Below are 15,544 nucleotides of genomic sequence, written 5' to 3' on the forward strand. Positions count from 1 at the left end.
GGGCCAAATGCTGTCAGCTACTTGTTCAATACCGTACAGGTCATTAGCTAAAACCATGGCAAGAAAAGCCAACGGCAGAACGTCTTCTATGTTTTTATCTATTCTTATTTGGAGACCATGCCTCCACACTCAATGCCATGAGAAGGGTGATTAATGTGCAGTGCTTAAATGAAGGAATATTAAAAACAAAATTTGAGGCCATAATGCAGACTTCTGATGGGCAGGGCACATTCTAATCATCTTTTTAGAAGCACTTAAAATAAACAAAACCACTTGAAATTCCTAATTTTTCTAATTTTCAAATTTTCACTCAATAGACTAGTGTACCCTGTTATAATTTTCTAAAATTGATTGAGACACATTCTATTACGGATATAATAGATTTTGTAACATAGACACAAACATTGAAATCTCTCAATAATGTGTTTTCTGATACAAAGTGCCAGTATCAAAAAATACATTAGAACTGGGTATAGCGGTGCACATCTGTTGCACTCACAGAAGTTGGGAAGCAGAAGCAGGCAGATTTCTCTGAGTTCAAGGCCAGCCTGCTCTACATAGCCAGTTCTAGGCCAGCCAAGGCTACATGGCAAGACCCAGTCTCATTCATATATACATATATATATATATATATATATCCCAGATCATATATAATATATAGTATGTAAATATATAAATGTAAATATAAGCATACGTTAGAAGTTTCAGCTATATTTATAGGCGTTAGTACTCACATGGGGTTTATGTAGTTATTCCTTTCATACTTGTAGTGAATTCTAAATAGCCTCTCTTTCTATGATTATTTAGTACAGTGGTTGGAAATTAAAGATTAGCACACGTTGTTGATCCGTTTCAAGGCACGCAGCTTTATTTTGACAATTAACCCCAATATTAGTAGAGAGGGCTCTTTAAAATGAGTGCTTCTAGCATTTCTCATTGACTCGCTCCCTTCACCCAGTTAATTTTAACCTTGACCTCACACCGCTGTACTGCTTTGCTCAGTCTAAAAAAAAAAAAAAAAAAAAATCCTGATTCCACCCTCCTCCCCCCTTTTACATCTGATGAAGCAACAGTGGAGAGGAAAAACCAAACCCATTCCTTTAAGAAAGATTCCGCCTCCTCTGTTCTAAGCCAGCGCCTCACGGCAACCGTGGAGTCTCTAAGTCACACACTTTACAACTCAGCATTTGGGAGAAGCTGCCGCCGCTGCCGCCGCCGCTGCCACCGCCGCTGCTCCGCGGCTGCAGTGGGTTCCCGTGCAGCACTGCAGAATCCACACCTAGCCGGGGAAGACGGACACACGTCGGCTCCCCTGCTCGCCAAGCAGCTTTGGATCGCCTGCAGGTAAGCACATCTCTTTCCCATTTTGTTCAGAACGCGTGGGAAAGGCAATGGTCCCGGAATGCACTCCTCTTCAGCCATGCTTAAAACGCTATGTGAATCTGTCGTCCTTTGGAGGTGGGTTGGGGTCTACAGTTCTGTCTGGCGCACACACGTCCTGTGTAGTGGAGACTATTATATATGTGCTCCCACAGTACTTTTTTTTTTAATTTGCTATGCGTAAAAAGGCTAACCATGATGCATGCAGAGCATTTTTCTTTTTAAATGCAGAAAACACAGCCACTCCCAATCTCGTTCTCAAACACTGCAGATATTTTTAAATGGCAAATAAAATGACGGGCTGAGCGCTTCCTAGATATCATTTTCTCCTTAAGGCTTAGCAAGACTTCCCCCACGATGGCTGAGGAGTGTTTAAAAATAAGAAGGCATAGTCTTTTTTTTTCCCCCTAAAGCAAATGGGCGATAGTGGCAGACTAAAATTTCTATAGCTTTAGTCCAGTGGAGAGAGAAAAGGATAAATGAATTGCAGTGTATGCCAAGAGCGCTATTCATTTGCCACACTTCATATGTGGGAAGACGAAACTACATTTTAATTAGCACATTTTTAGGGAAAGGGGATGAAGATGAGGGGGCTGGCGCGAAGTGTTTGAGAGAGGAGAGAGCCTGCAGATGAGGAAGGAAATGAAGTGGCCTGTCGCCAGTGCCTCGGAAAGGACGGGAGATAAGGGTGGGGAATGAAGTTTGCTGTGTGTGTTAGGGTGGGGTTAACCCCAGGGACCATGAATCACTAGAATGGCGCTGGGAGGAGTGTGCTTGAGGGTGAATTCGTGCAGTGGAGAGGCCATGTGTACCGGAGCGGTGTGCAAGCCGTGGGTGACGGAGGACAGCAGCGTGTGCCTGCAGGTCTATTTCGAGAATAGGTTGGGGTGAGAAACACGTCTGGGAGGCGGGGGTGGGCAGCCCAGTGTCACCTGTGGAGGGATCCCCGACTCTGCAAATGAGTGTTGCAAAGTTTGCCTGGTCTCAGACTGATTTTGAAGGCTGCTGGTGGAGCCTAGACTTTTCATCTCCCAAGGGGTCAGCTCTCAGAAGGTTTAAGAGGCAATTAGCCAAAGTAGGAGTGCAGAGTTTAGGGTGGTCCAAATGAATATAAAGGCCCCTGTCCCGATCCTCTGTGGAAGTGAGTGAAGGCGGGAGGCTCCCCCAAATGCAAATGTGCTGAGAAGAAAATCGAGGCCCCTCCTGTGGGGGCCGTGCCGAAGTCCAACTGTTGTGGCCTCTCCCCCAAAAAGCCCAGCAACCTCAGTGGGCCGCAGAAGCTCAATCAGAAAGCTAAGACTCAGCTGAGATTCATTGGGTGGGGGAAGCTCGTTGGGACTGGGGAGGCAGATGTTTCCGTGGCGTCACCCTCCCACTTTCAATCGGATTTCTCTCGGGGTCGTTTCCTTCTCCGGCAGCAGATCGGAGCTGCACGGAGGGAGGAAGACCTTGCGGAGGCGCCAGGCAGGCGCCCTGCAACAGGCCCTCCGCCTGCGGAGCACGTAGGCCCCCACTGCCGCAGCTGCACAGATACAGAGCTTGCAGCTCCAAGGGGGCCTCGCGGGGCGGGGCCAGAGAGCGCAAGGGCAGCAGAGGCGGGGCCTGGACCTGCGCGAGCCTGTTGGGGGCGTGGCCTACTGGGAGCGGAGATCCGACGCTGGCCCGGCGAAGGGCGGAGCCAGGGGCACGCTCTCGAGCTACGAGGGCCCAGCTCCTACTGGGCGGAGTGAAGGGCGCTGGGGCGTGGCCTACAAGAGGCGGGGCCAGAGCTCTCGGGCCATGTGGGGCGGGGCCTTGAAGCTGGGGTGCTACAAGGGTCAAGCCTGTAGGGGGCGGGATCAAGGGCTCTGGGCGTGGCCTATCGTAGGCGGGGCCAAGGCGCTGGGGCCAGTGGGCGGGGCCTTCGGGATGCTAAGAGGGACTAATCCTGTAGGGGCGGAGTCATGGGCCCTGTGGAGGCGGGGCCCTAGGGGGCGGGGCAGAGGACGTTTGTGGGTAGTTCGGGTAGTCCCGCCAGAGCGCGAGGCGCCGGCCGGTAACGGTCGTCCGGGCGAGGGGCTGGAGGGAGAGGAAAGGGCTTTAAATGATGTTTTGAAGCAGCGAGAGCTAGACGCGTCGGCGACCAGGTGTCGCCGCTTCCTGCCGCCCGGGGCTCGGCGTCCAGGTCCCTCGTCTCCACGCCCCCTCCCTTCCCGGCCCTCTCCTCAGGAGCTGAGCGACGTTAAGAGGCGGCTGCGGCGGACCGGGTGGCCGCTGCAGCCCGGCGGTGGCGAAGGAGGGGGCACAAAGCCGGCTGCGCTGCGAGGTAATCCTGCGGGAGCGGAGGCTCGGGGGTCCCGCCGCGCTTCCCACGCGAGGGGGCTCCTGACTGGCTGGCCGCGCGGCCTCAGGTGGACCGTGCCAGGGGCGGGAGCACGAGCCCCACGGGGCCGAGGGGTGCAGACCTGCGGGCGAGGAGTCGGGGTGCGGCGGCGCGAGGTCGGGTCTCGGGCGCCGCAGAGTGGGCCGCGACTCACCCGGACGTCCCCGGCTCCCCCCCGCGAGGGCGTGGGGTTGCAAAATCCTGTTCTGCCCGGAGCCTTGCTGACCCCGAAGGTGCGCGCGAGGACGGTGGGAGGTTCCCGCGCTTGGAGAAGGTGGAAGAAGACCGCGTTGATTTGTTGGGGTTTCCCCCACCAACCCCCTCATGGCTTAAGAAACTTCAGTCACAAGTTGAAATTGTTCGACCACTTTATCTAATCAGTGTGACCCTCCCCGGCACACAGGCTAAAAGCGCGCGCCTACACACACACACGTACACACACACACACACACACACACACACTATACCCCTTCAAGCATTCCTGTTACTTTATTCTTCTTTGCGGGGTGACAGCCGAGTTGGCAGCAGGTTTGGTTTGCTGGTGTTTGGGTCACTTCCAACCTCTTTGGAGGTATGTAATATAGCTGAGGCAAGGCCACTATTAAACCAGGCCTCTATTAAAATGACAAGAATGGCCTCAGGTGAACTTTTTTGTTGCAGAGATTTAATTGCAAGTCGATGCCCGTTTAAAGTGGGAGTGTAAGGAAAACCACTAAATATCCTTGGCATATGTGCTCTTGGAATTGACTTTGCTGGAGTGGTGTGGGATTTAGTTCAGCCAAGAGGCTTTGAGTGAGGATTAGGACCAAGGCTCAGGAAGGAATTGATAAGACTCTGGGGCTTGGGATGAGCTATATAAACATGTGTGAGTTCTTTACGATGAATTATTATAAAATTATAGACGTTTTAAGAGTTAACCATATGAAATAATTGCCTCTCTTAAAACGGACTCCAGCTTCAGTGTGCTGAATATGTACTGATTTAGGGTTTAGCAGACTCCTAGGAAGAGTTCAGTGTAAAATGTCCTTTTAAAATGAAGTTAGCTGGCCAATAGAATGACCTGTATATTTAAAGTACAAGGCTGACTCATTGATAGAATTGTTTCTTTTCGAGCACTTCTGGAAGATGTTATAGCTAAATCTCCCTTGCGTCATACTTAACTTGCAGGATAACTTTTTTTTTTCCCTAAAATTGATCAGATTAACTTTACCGATGGGTGCTGGCAGGACACTTTTCTATAGTTCTCACATTTTGTTAAAGATAGAATTTTATCTTTGCTAACTTAAAATTGATTGACCCAGAAGTGTCAGCATGTTGTTAATAATTGCTTTAAAAGAAAAGAACCCCAGCAATTTAGTACCCATTTAGAATGCTAAACATAATTTAAGGAGCTTTTTAGATACTTGGTTAAGAGATTTTAATACAGTGCAGCAGTTTTGCATATGGGATATTAAGAAGTGTTTGATGGTTTTGGCATATGACAGATGATCACATGACCCCTGAAAATATTTTGCATGAGTTTCAGAATATAATATGTGGTCTGTGGTGAAAGATGAGTGAGAAGTTATGTTGTGCACTTTATTCTTGCTTACCTTTTTATCAGTTATATTTTTCTGGAATGAATGTGAGGTTTGTTTTTTTTTCAGTGATGTGCAGTGTTTTTTATAACTTGCTTCACCATTATGGTTGATATGTTATATGATAGCCTACAGATTAGTTATAAATTATGAGCTCCTCAAAGCTATTGCTTAGAATTATTATAGATAGCAGGCATGGCCCTTTGTGATAACTGAGTGCTGTGTAAAGTTAGGGAGAACTGCTATAATAAATACCTTAAGTAAAGGAAGAGGTCTGTCTGAAAGACATGTACAAGTTGTTAAGCTGATTCTCACCTTAAACATTTTTGCTAAGTGCTAGCAAGTTAACATTCCTTGGAAAAATTAACCATGTAGAATAACATAGAAAAACTTAATATGTCTAATCAACAGTGCTGTCTTTCCTTTTAAACATAAGCTTATGTGAAGTTGTTGAAGTTCAATTTGACAGTTGCTGAACAATGACAGATCAAGTCAGGTAACTGAGATTCAAAATTAATGCTTAAATACGTTACTTCACGTCTCTCACATTAATGTGCTCTCCTCTGAGCTTGGGGTCCATGCCAAATATTTATAGCTCCAATTGTTAGGAGATCTTTGGGGTTTTGTCATTGGTTTAATTCCCTTGGCTAAAAGCCAAGACAGTTTCAGATTTACTGTAGTGGTTGCCTGTGTTAAATCATCTCTGAAATACACAAGTTAGAGCAATCAGACTGACTGCGATATGGAAGGAAAAGGTTTGTTAACTACTGGATGCATACAGAATAGTCCTTGGTTATTTGCATAGAGAATAGTCTGGTTTATTGCAGTCTTCCTTTTTAGAATTTTAGTTGCTGCTGGTCAGATACAGTTTTAAAAAATTAAATGGAAAATTCGAGAAATAAGCAATTCATAAGTTTTAAGTAACTTTATAACAATATATTGTATGTTTTCTTGGTTATTGTATTCCTGTTGTGCCTAATTTATAAATAAAATATTATCAAAAATAACCATACAATACATATACTAGTGATTTCAGACTTACTGGAGTCTTAAAATGTATCCCTCTAGACTAGGGAAGATTCTAGTAATTATTTCTTTTAGAGATGGTGAATTATAGGGGTATGTGTGTTTGAATGTGTGTGTCTACATGAGATTCTGTTATTTTCCAGTAAAATTGATGTATTTGCCTGGTTTTCATTCATTAAATGTTTACTGAGTAGCAAAAAATAAAAAGTATTAAGCAGAAAAGTCTTGTAGTTTATTTTGTTTATTTCATGTATGAGACTCAGAGTTTTGTTTCCTTCAACTGTTTTGGTTGAACAATCAAACAAATTCAAAATTAATTCAATTTTTCAATGAGAAAACCCTTTTCAACTTTCTAGGACATTACTTACTACACTTATAGAAGAACATCCTAGAAGCGTTAAAGAATGATTCCAGCTTCCAGAGTTGTCTGAGAATTCCAAATAATCATAGTCAACAAAAAGTATAAAATGGACAAAATTTAATCTTTTTGAGACACAGTCTCACGTAGCCCTGGCTGGCCTCAAATCAACTATGTAGCTGAGGATGACATTCTTAAACACCTGATTCTCCTGCCTCCACCTCTGGAGTGCTGGGATCACAGGTGCATACCACCACACCCAGTTTTGTGTGGTGCTGGGGTTCATACCCAAGGGCTGTGCTTACTAGGCAAGTACTCCCCCAAGTGAGTCACATGGCTACCCCTAATCTTTGACTTTAAAAACAGTGTTTGAAAGTTTGCATCTTGAAAGGGTAGCATAGGTTAGTCTTAACTGCGCTAAAATAAAAATGAATAGACTCAGCATATAACCTTAGATAGAGGCGAGGTCTAAATTGAGCCATTCAAAAGGGCCCTCAGTATTGCCTTATACTTTTACACCTTCTTCAAGGTCGGCTTTGGTTAAAGCTTAGCTGAAGTGTGAAGACTTACTGATAGAAGATGAACTTTGAAATCTGGGTTTCAGATTCTCTAAACCTGGTAGTGAAGATACTGATGTGTAAGAAACACATCGGCTAACGTTTAGGAGTGATACTTCCTCATACAAGGCAATAGCTTAGATATCAGGTTATAAAGCTCATTTGTTTTGAAGAGCAGTGGACATACCTGATATTTCCCATAGCCAGCTGAATGTAAAAATATATTTGAGAGATGTAAGGCAGTAACATAATATCCTTAAAATAAGTGTCTAAAGTGTGTGCATATATATGCTGTGTGTATAATATATCATATGTATATACATGTATATGTCATATATACAACATATATGTGTGTATGTGTTGACAGTTATTTGACCTTTGTGTGCATCTATGTATTCAAGTGTGTACACATGCTCTGACTCTGTGAGTTTGTGTGCACATACATGCATGTGGAAATCAGAGATCAACCTTGGATATCATTTCTCAGGAGCTATTCACCTTGTTTTATCTGTTTTTTTCTTTGTTTGCTTACTTGTTTGTTTTGAGACAAGTCTCACTGTGTAGCCCTAGCTAGAACTTCCTAAGTAGATTAGGCTGACCTCAGAATCAGAGATTAGGCCGTCCTTTGTCTCTTAAGTGCTGACTGTATCTGCTACAATCCCTGGCCTCATCTTGTTCTGTGACAGTCTCTGGCTGACTTGAGGCTGCTCGCCTTTAGGTTAAGCTGGTGGCCAACAAACCAGGCCCATCTTTCACCACCTTGCCAGTGCTGGGATTCCAGGTACATAGCACCATTCTTGGCTTTTTCTTTTTTAAGTTACTTTTTAGTTTTTAAAATTACACATAGTTGTTTGTATGCACTTGTGTGGTCATGTGCACTGTGCCATGGAGTACTGTGGAAATCAGAAGACAGCTTGGTGTCGTCAGTTTTCTCCTTCCACCTTGTGGGTTCCAGGGATCCATTGCCATTTGCCAGGCTTGGAGGCAGGCACCTCTACCCACTGAATCATCTTGCTGGCTTTTTATTTGGGTGCTAAGGATGAAACTCAGGTTTTTAGACTTGGTGGCAAACACTTTACTCAGTGATCTTCTTAGCCCCTGTATAATAATTTTAATGCTCACATCATGTGTTAAGGCAGATAGATATCAAGCATTGAATTACAAACAGAACTTACCTCGGAGTAATATGCTTGAGCTCATTGTTTTATTGTTTTAGCCATCCCCTTTACATTTAGTTTGTGGTATTTTATTTCCCATCTCTCACCAAGAAGAACTGTCCTTAGGTAAAAATGGAAAGGGCAACAGAGATCTGAGTCAGCCCAGTCAGCTCACCTCTCAAGGCTCGCTCTCACGGTAGCCGGTCACCTGCCATTAAGCTGGAATTCTGAAGTTTCTGAGATCTTGGGGATTTGGGTTATGTCTTTAATTTGTCATCATCGTCATCAGTATTAGTGTGACATTCTCCTACCGTGTGTCCACTCATTCTGTGCAAGGATAGCATGTCTTTCTGTCTCTTCCACACAGCGTTCTCGTACTTTTGTTCTGTAGGAATGACAGGGAACATGGTTGACTTGGTGTGCCATAGGGTTCCCCACACTGTGGAACTTTGAAAGCACTACTTTTAATTCTTTGGAAATGAGCCCAACAACGGTTTAGCTGCACGCCTCTTGTATTTTCACTTTCTAAGTGGGAAAAGACTCTGTAGGGTCAGTCTTGGAATAGCTGAGGAGGTGGCTGGGAACAGGCATTCGTGGAGTTGTGATTGGGTGTTAGACCTTGGTGCCTGGGACTTCATTGCGCTTATGGGTCTGGGATAGATGCTGGTAGAGAGGGAGAGAGATTGGCCATGATGTCAGCCCACTGCTTTTCTGCCACACACTTTCCTTTCCTAAGCATTAGAGTGTGTGTTACCCCATCTTGCCATTTGCTTATGAATTTTATTGTCAGGACAATATTCTCTCTCGTAGGGAAAGGTGACTCTTTTTTTCAGGTTAATTCCTGTGTCATTGCTAAAAATTAGCTTTTGAGAGGAGCTGACACTGGAAGGAGTTTCTTCCATTTCCACTGTTGACTTACTTTTTAAAGCTCACAGAACTCTGAAAACAGAAGTGTGAAAACCTCACTCATCATCTGATAGTTGGAACCATTTTGTGTGTGCATGTGTACACACACCCACATGTGTGTACACAGCATGTTCATATACTTGTGAGCCCCAAGGATCTTCCTGTCTCCATCTTCTGGGGCTGGGGTTTTAAGTATTAACCCCAGGGACGCTTTCCCTGTGGGTACTGGGGATTGAACTCAGACTCTCATGCTCTGTAGCAGCTTTGCCTACTGCGCCATCATCCTAGCCTCAGGAGCCATTATTATTATTTTAATGGTATATATATATATATATATATATATATATATATATATATATATGTAACACATCTGTGCATCACATCTGGTGCTCTAGGAATTAAACTCAGAGCCTTTACAAGTGCTCTTAACCACCGAGCCAACTCTCTAGCGCCAGCCATTCTTTATTAGAGTAAAATACATATCAACAGTGAACAAGAAATCCTCATTGCTTTAAACACGTCTTATTTTTATTTATTTATTTATTTATTTATTTATTTATTTATTTTGTTTTGTTTTTCGAGGCAGGGTTCCTCTGTATAGCGCTGGCTGTCCTGGAACTCACTCTGTAGACCAGGCTGGCCTCAAACTCAGAAATCCACCTGCCTCTGCCTTCCAAGTGCTGAGATTAAAGGCGTGCACCACCACTGCCCCACATGTCTTATTTTTATAGAGCTAGATCTGCAATGGTTTTGTATCAAACTGTTTGATCTATTTAAGTGGATAAAAAAAACTTATTTTCTTTCTTTAAAAAGAATGATGCATTTCTTTTATGTGCATTGGTGTTTTGCCTGCATGTATATCTGTGGGAGGATGTCGGATCCCCTGGAAGTGAAGTTACAGACAGTTGTGAGTTGCCATGTGGGTGCTGAGAATTGAACCCAGGCCTTCTGGAAGAGCAACCAGTGCTCTTAAGAGTCCTATTTCTCCAGCTCCCAAAGTCCCCCCAGCTTATTTTCAATTAGTGTTGAAACTAGTGTGTTCTTGTCTTAATGACTGTTGATAACAAAGAAATCATAGTTTTCTAAATACTCTGTAACCGTTAGTTACCCTCATGAAAAATGCATCATGGACAAGGACATAGTCACTAGCTGTGTGAATACTGTCAGGGTTATCAATAAATATCATGGGGGGGGGGAGGTCATTTTATGCCTGAATAAGAAAATTATTCTTGGTTACCATAGTAAAGGCTCCGAGAAACTGATTACTTGGTGGTCAGTTGAGTTACTAGTTGCATGTTCCATTTGATGTATATAATAATCTCAACTTCTCTGGGCTGTTTTATAGGCAGGGATCCAAACAGCAGGTTTTTCACACCTTAGGAAAGTACTCTTGTGCTATTTTAAGGTTTCTGGTTTGAGCCATCTGCTTTGATGAACATATTCCTGGAGGAATTTGATTATCAGTTAAGTACTTTTAAGAAGGAATCCCTGCTCTGCATCTGTCACACCTATATGTCATGGCAGTGCTTCCTAGAGCTTTTTTAATTTGGCTCCAAAGAGAAGAGTGCCATCTACTGAATGGCCAGCATCAAGCTGAGCAGTGTCTTCAGGTTTTCTTGCAAGATTCAGGCGGTTTCTAGAGAAACCAGGCCTTGACTCATTTGGAGGATTCGAAAGGCTCTTAGTACCAAGTGGAATTGTTGCCTGCTTCATTTTAATTATGTTTCCCAGCACGAGGCCTGGCTGCACAATGAACAACTAATTCAGCGCCTGTTGGAATGCATGGGAAAGAAGAAACCTTAAGAAGTTGTTGGATTGATATTAAAAACAGTCTAGCCATGATGAAATTAATAAACTAGGTGGTAAACAAAATTGTTTTTGAGATATTTTTATTCCTAGGTCTGGTCATTGATGGCTTCAGCAAACAGGAGTGAAGTTTTCCTCCTTGTGCTTTTTTCTTTGTCTCAGTGTCTAAGGCAGTGAGTCCTATTTGAGTGAACACACTGAATCATAGTGGTTTTGATGTACCGTAGCTATCTTGTAGGTTTTGTTTTTGTTTTCCTGTCTTCCGAAGCTGTAGTAGCAGGAGTAGACAGAGCTGGAGTTAGTAAAGACTGTTAGAGGTCAGTAGAGGCCAAAGGAACAAACCTGTCATAGCCAGATGAGAGAAAGCTTCGGCAGTAAGAACTGGAAAGAAGCTTTGCAATTGTTACTCTAAAGCTACCCTTGACTGGTCTTCATTCATTACATAACTAACTGTTACTGTAAGAATGCCCTTGATTGTTCTACATTCGTTATATAACTAATTAGGTAGCCATTCTTACTAGCCCTTAAAAACTGCCAGAATCATGTTAAAGTATTATATTTATCTGGTTTAGTGAAACTTTAGATGAACATACAGTTAAGAGTTTATTTTAATGACTCAAAGCTATTTCTAAATACTATGTTGGGGTGTTCATAGGTTTATGCATGTCCTTGTTGGTGCTGCACAGATGGTTTGAACCAAGATTAGAATATTTCTATCTTGATTGGAAATTATTTTCTTTTCGATAGGTGAGCAGATGGGTAAACAGGATTGAAATTTCACTAGAATAAGGTATTTATTCGTGACATAGATTTTTAAGTATTCAATATTTGGGTTTTCTGTATTGTTTGTTTGTTCCTTTTGTTTTTTTATTAGTTTAAGCCAACAGAGTTTATTTAGCCATAAAATGAGTTGTTTCCCATGCTATAGCCATTGTTTCTAAAATATATGACTTCCTGGAAAGGATGAGTGAGTTAACTTTACAGCTCTCTGCTGGACTCAGTTATGGTGGGGAATAGAAAGAGAAAGGTCTTTATTTTTATGTATCATTCATTTTAATTGTTAGAGTTTGCATGTGTGCATGTCTGTCCATCTGTCTGTGTGAATACAGATGTCTGAGGAGGTCAGAGGCAGGTATCAGATACCCCAGAACTGGAGCTAAAGGCAGTTGTGATACAGTTGCCTGATGTAGGTACTGGGAGTTGAATTGGGGTCCTCTGCAACAACAATATGTGCTCTTAAATGCTGAGCCATCTCTCCAGCTCCTTATTTATTTATTTATTTATTTATTTATCTATTCATTTGCTCCTAAATATTTTTAAGTGGTAGGACTTGCTGTAGGGCCATGATAGCTCATGTTCATAGCACAATAAAATTCAACTACGTGCCAATCTGAGATCCTGAGGGAAACCTCAGCATCATATGCACACCACGGAATATGATAAACATCATCTATAGTAATGCTTGATTGAATTCATGGAGCCATTCAGTTAAGAGACTCATAATTGTGTGTGTAGTGGCTCACACCTGGAAAACCAGAACTTGGGTAATTGAGATTTTGAAACAGGAGACTTGTGACCAGTTTGAGAATACCCTGGTCTACATCTAGAGTTCCTGGCTAGGCAGGGCTACAATATAGGACCCTGTCTCAAAAAAACAAAACAAAACAAAACTAAAACAAAATAAATGGACAAATGACTTGCTTTCTCTTGTGTGATGTTCTTGTTTATGTTGTATAATTTAGCCTTAATAGATAGACTTATTAATTTAGATAGCTAGAGGTCACTGTTTTGATATAACTAAAAGCTTTTTAAAAACAAAAAACCCATTTTGTGTCTATTTATGTGTTTGTGTGTGGATTTGTGCATGTCCATGTAGTACGTACTGATGCCAGAAGGGGTTATCAGAGCCTCTGGAGCTGGAGTTATAGACAGTTTTGAGCTGTCCTATGTAGGTGCTTGGAACTGAACCTGCGTCCTCTGCAAGATCAGTAAACACTTTGAACCACTGAGCCATTTCTTCAGCTCCTAATGAAAAGCTTCTAACATTGTAGTTAGCAGTAGTCACCATTTGAGAGCTCCTTACTTTTTGCTTTCATAATAAGGGAATGACACTGTGTCATACAGTTTCTACAAGACCCATAGATTGTGAAGAGTGAATTCCTTGGGGTTCTCACTGTGCTGTTAGAGATAGGAAAAATCAGCAGCAACTACAGAAACAGTACAAAGACATTAATTGCCAGTATGTATTAAATGCCAGATGAAAGGCTCAGAAAACAGGTTCTATAGGAAAGACCACTGCTTAGAGTATTTAGAAAGAGGGATAAGAGTAGGCCTAGAGAGAAGTTAGGATTTTACTAGTTAGAAAGGGCAGAAAGAATGTACGAAAGAGAGTCTGTCCATGATTTTTTCTGTAGCATGATGGGAGTTATTTTGGGGAGTGGCTCACAGTCTTCTTTTTCTCATTTGTTCTAGAATGTCTCAGTTGTCTCACTCAGACTTGGCCATACTTAAAATTTACTCCTTGTAAAAGAGTGTGACTGTTGAAGGCATATTTGGTGTCCTTATGTGTTAAAATATGAAGAGTTTTGGTACATCCTCTTAAGATTCTCGAGATGCTTGTCAATGCAAAGAACACGAATCTCACTATGGCTTTGCTTGCAAGGTAGCTAAGACACCTCTGACGGTATGGTGTGGAGATCATGGGAGTGGGCCTCATAGAAGACACATGCCATGCACGTCCTTGTCTTTGTATGTGTGTGTCAGCTAAGGGGATAGATAGCATCACTCTAGGAGCTTGTTACCTCTGGAGTTTGAATTCTTCAGAGGGCTTTGGCGGCAGCAGGTCCTTTCCAATAACAAAGAGACAAGCCAGGAGGGCAGCTTTCCTAAAGCAAACTGCATAAACATTGTGGTGTATTTTTCCAGAAATGGTGATTTCAGCTCTCATCCTGATTGTATTGTGCTTAGGACTGTTATTTCCTTGTAAATGTTTCTGTGGCCTCTGTTTAGATTTCCTTTTTTTGGGGGGTAGCTTGATGCTTCTTCCTTCCATTTGTTCCTTTATTCATTCAGCAAATATTTATTATGCAGTTAGTAGTGTGCTGGCTCTGTTGTAAGCAAAGGATTCAATAAGCAAAACACACAAACCCTTCTGATCTAATGGAGTTGATGTTTGAGAGAATAATAGAAATAAATGAATATATTATATGTCATGTTATACAGGGATCTAGAATAGAGAAGAAAATAAACAACTCTGGGGGATAGATATAGAATGCCAGGACAAAACCTCACTGAGCAGGTGGCATGTGAACAGAGAGGTGAGATGGGAAAGGATTCTGTGTGAGTATATGAGGAAAACCATGCAGCAGAGGAAACAAGGCCAGAACCCTGCATGCCCAGATAGCTAAGGATGAAACAGAACGGGGAAGAGGAAACAGGGAGCCCAGGATGGTGTCAAGCAGAAATGTAGCAGTCTGACATGTATTTCTTTCCTTTCTATTAATTCTTCTTTCATATATATTTCATCTAGATTGTAGTTTCCCCTCCTTCCCCTCCCTCTAGTCTCTCCTTCCACCACCTCCTATCTCCCCCGGACCCACCCTCCCTTCCCTCCCCTCAGAAAAGAACAGGCCTTCCAGGGACTTCAATTGAATACTGCATAGCGAGTGAGCGAGCAGGAGGGACAGTCAGACCTGACACATTGTCACACCAAGCTGGAGGAAGCAACTCAGGAGGAGGAACAGGGTCCCAGAGGCAGGCAAGAGTCACATCAGCCCCTGGTCCACCCCCTCCACAGTTAGAGATTCTACAGGAATAGCAAGCTACACAACCACAGCATACACTGACATGTATTTTTAAGGATGCTTTTGGCAAACGTGGCTGTAGAGAGACTGCTTAAGAGGCTGATTCAGTGACCTCCTTGGTGAGGAATAATAAATACAACAGGTACAGGAGATGAGACTGGGTTGGCTCCTGGGCCAACAGGATTTTATGACAGTTTGTGGGATATAAATGAGCGAGAACTAAGCTTGATCCTAAACTTTCAGTCCTGAGCAAAGGTCTGCACGCTTGGAGAAAGGGAGATGACAGGAACCTAATCTGAGACACATTCTGTTTAGAAGCTGCTGTGAGGGGAGACCAGTACTTAGGTATATATAAGTTTGAGGGTTGTCACGGTTTTCTTCTTCCATTTTTTTTAAAGGAAGGCATACTCAATCCCTTTAATGACCAGAAGAAAAATTTTGCTATAAGGGCTTGAAATATTATACATTTTTAATGCTTTCAAGGCTTTTAATTTATCTTACTCAAACCATACATGTATTATAACTTCTAATGACACTTAGTACCCAAAGAAATCCCTTTTGTAGAATAATTTACTTTTAATTAAAATGTAAAAACAGAAATTAACTTTATTG

General features: G+C 42.8%; 1 protein-coding gene across 3 annotated transcripts in view; it reads left to right on the forward strand.

Annotated features, from left to right (window-relative positions):
• The first annotated feature begins 1,212 nt into the window (after window positions 1–1,212).
• The window catches only part of Add3 (adducin 3), a 114,417-nt gene continuing 100,085 nt past the window's right edge, over window positions 1,213–15,544 (forward strand). Inside the window, exon 1 of one of the 3 annotated variants that reach the window (XM_028775680.1) lies at window positions 1,213–1,344. The gene's annotated coding sequence lies outside the window, so the exon portion shown is untranslated. Of the gene's footprint in view, window positions 1,345–3,608; window positions 3,686–15,544 lie in introns of those variants that run through there. The other 2 variants (XM_028775658.1, XM_028775671.1) reach the window with 2 other exon arrangements.

Source organism: Grammomys surdaster, unplaced genomic scaffold, assembly GCF_004785775.1.
Source record: "Grammomys surdaster isolate TR1022 unplaced genomic scaffold, NIH_TR_1.0 66, whole genome shotgun sequence".
NCBI classification, from domain to species: Eukaryota; Metazoa; Chordata; class Mammalia; order Rodentia; family Muridae; genus Grammomys; species Grammomys surdaster.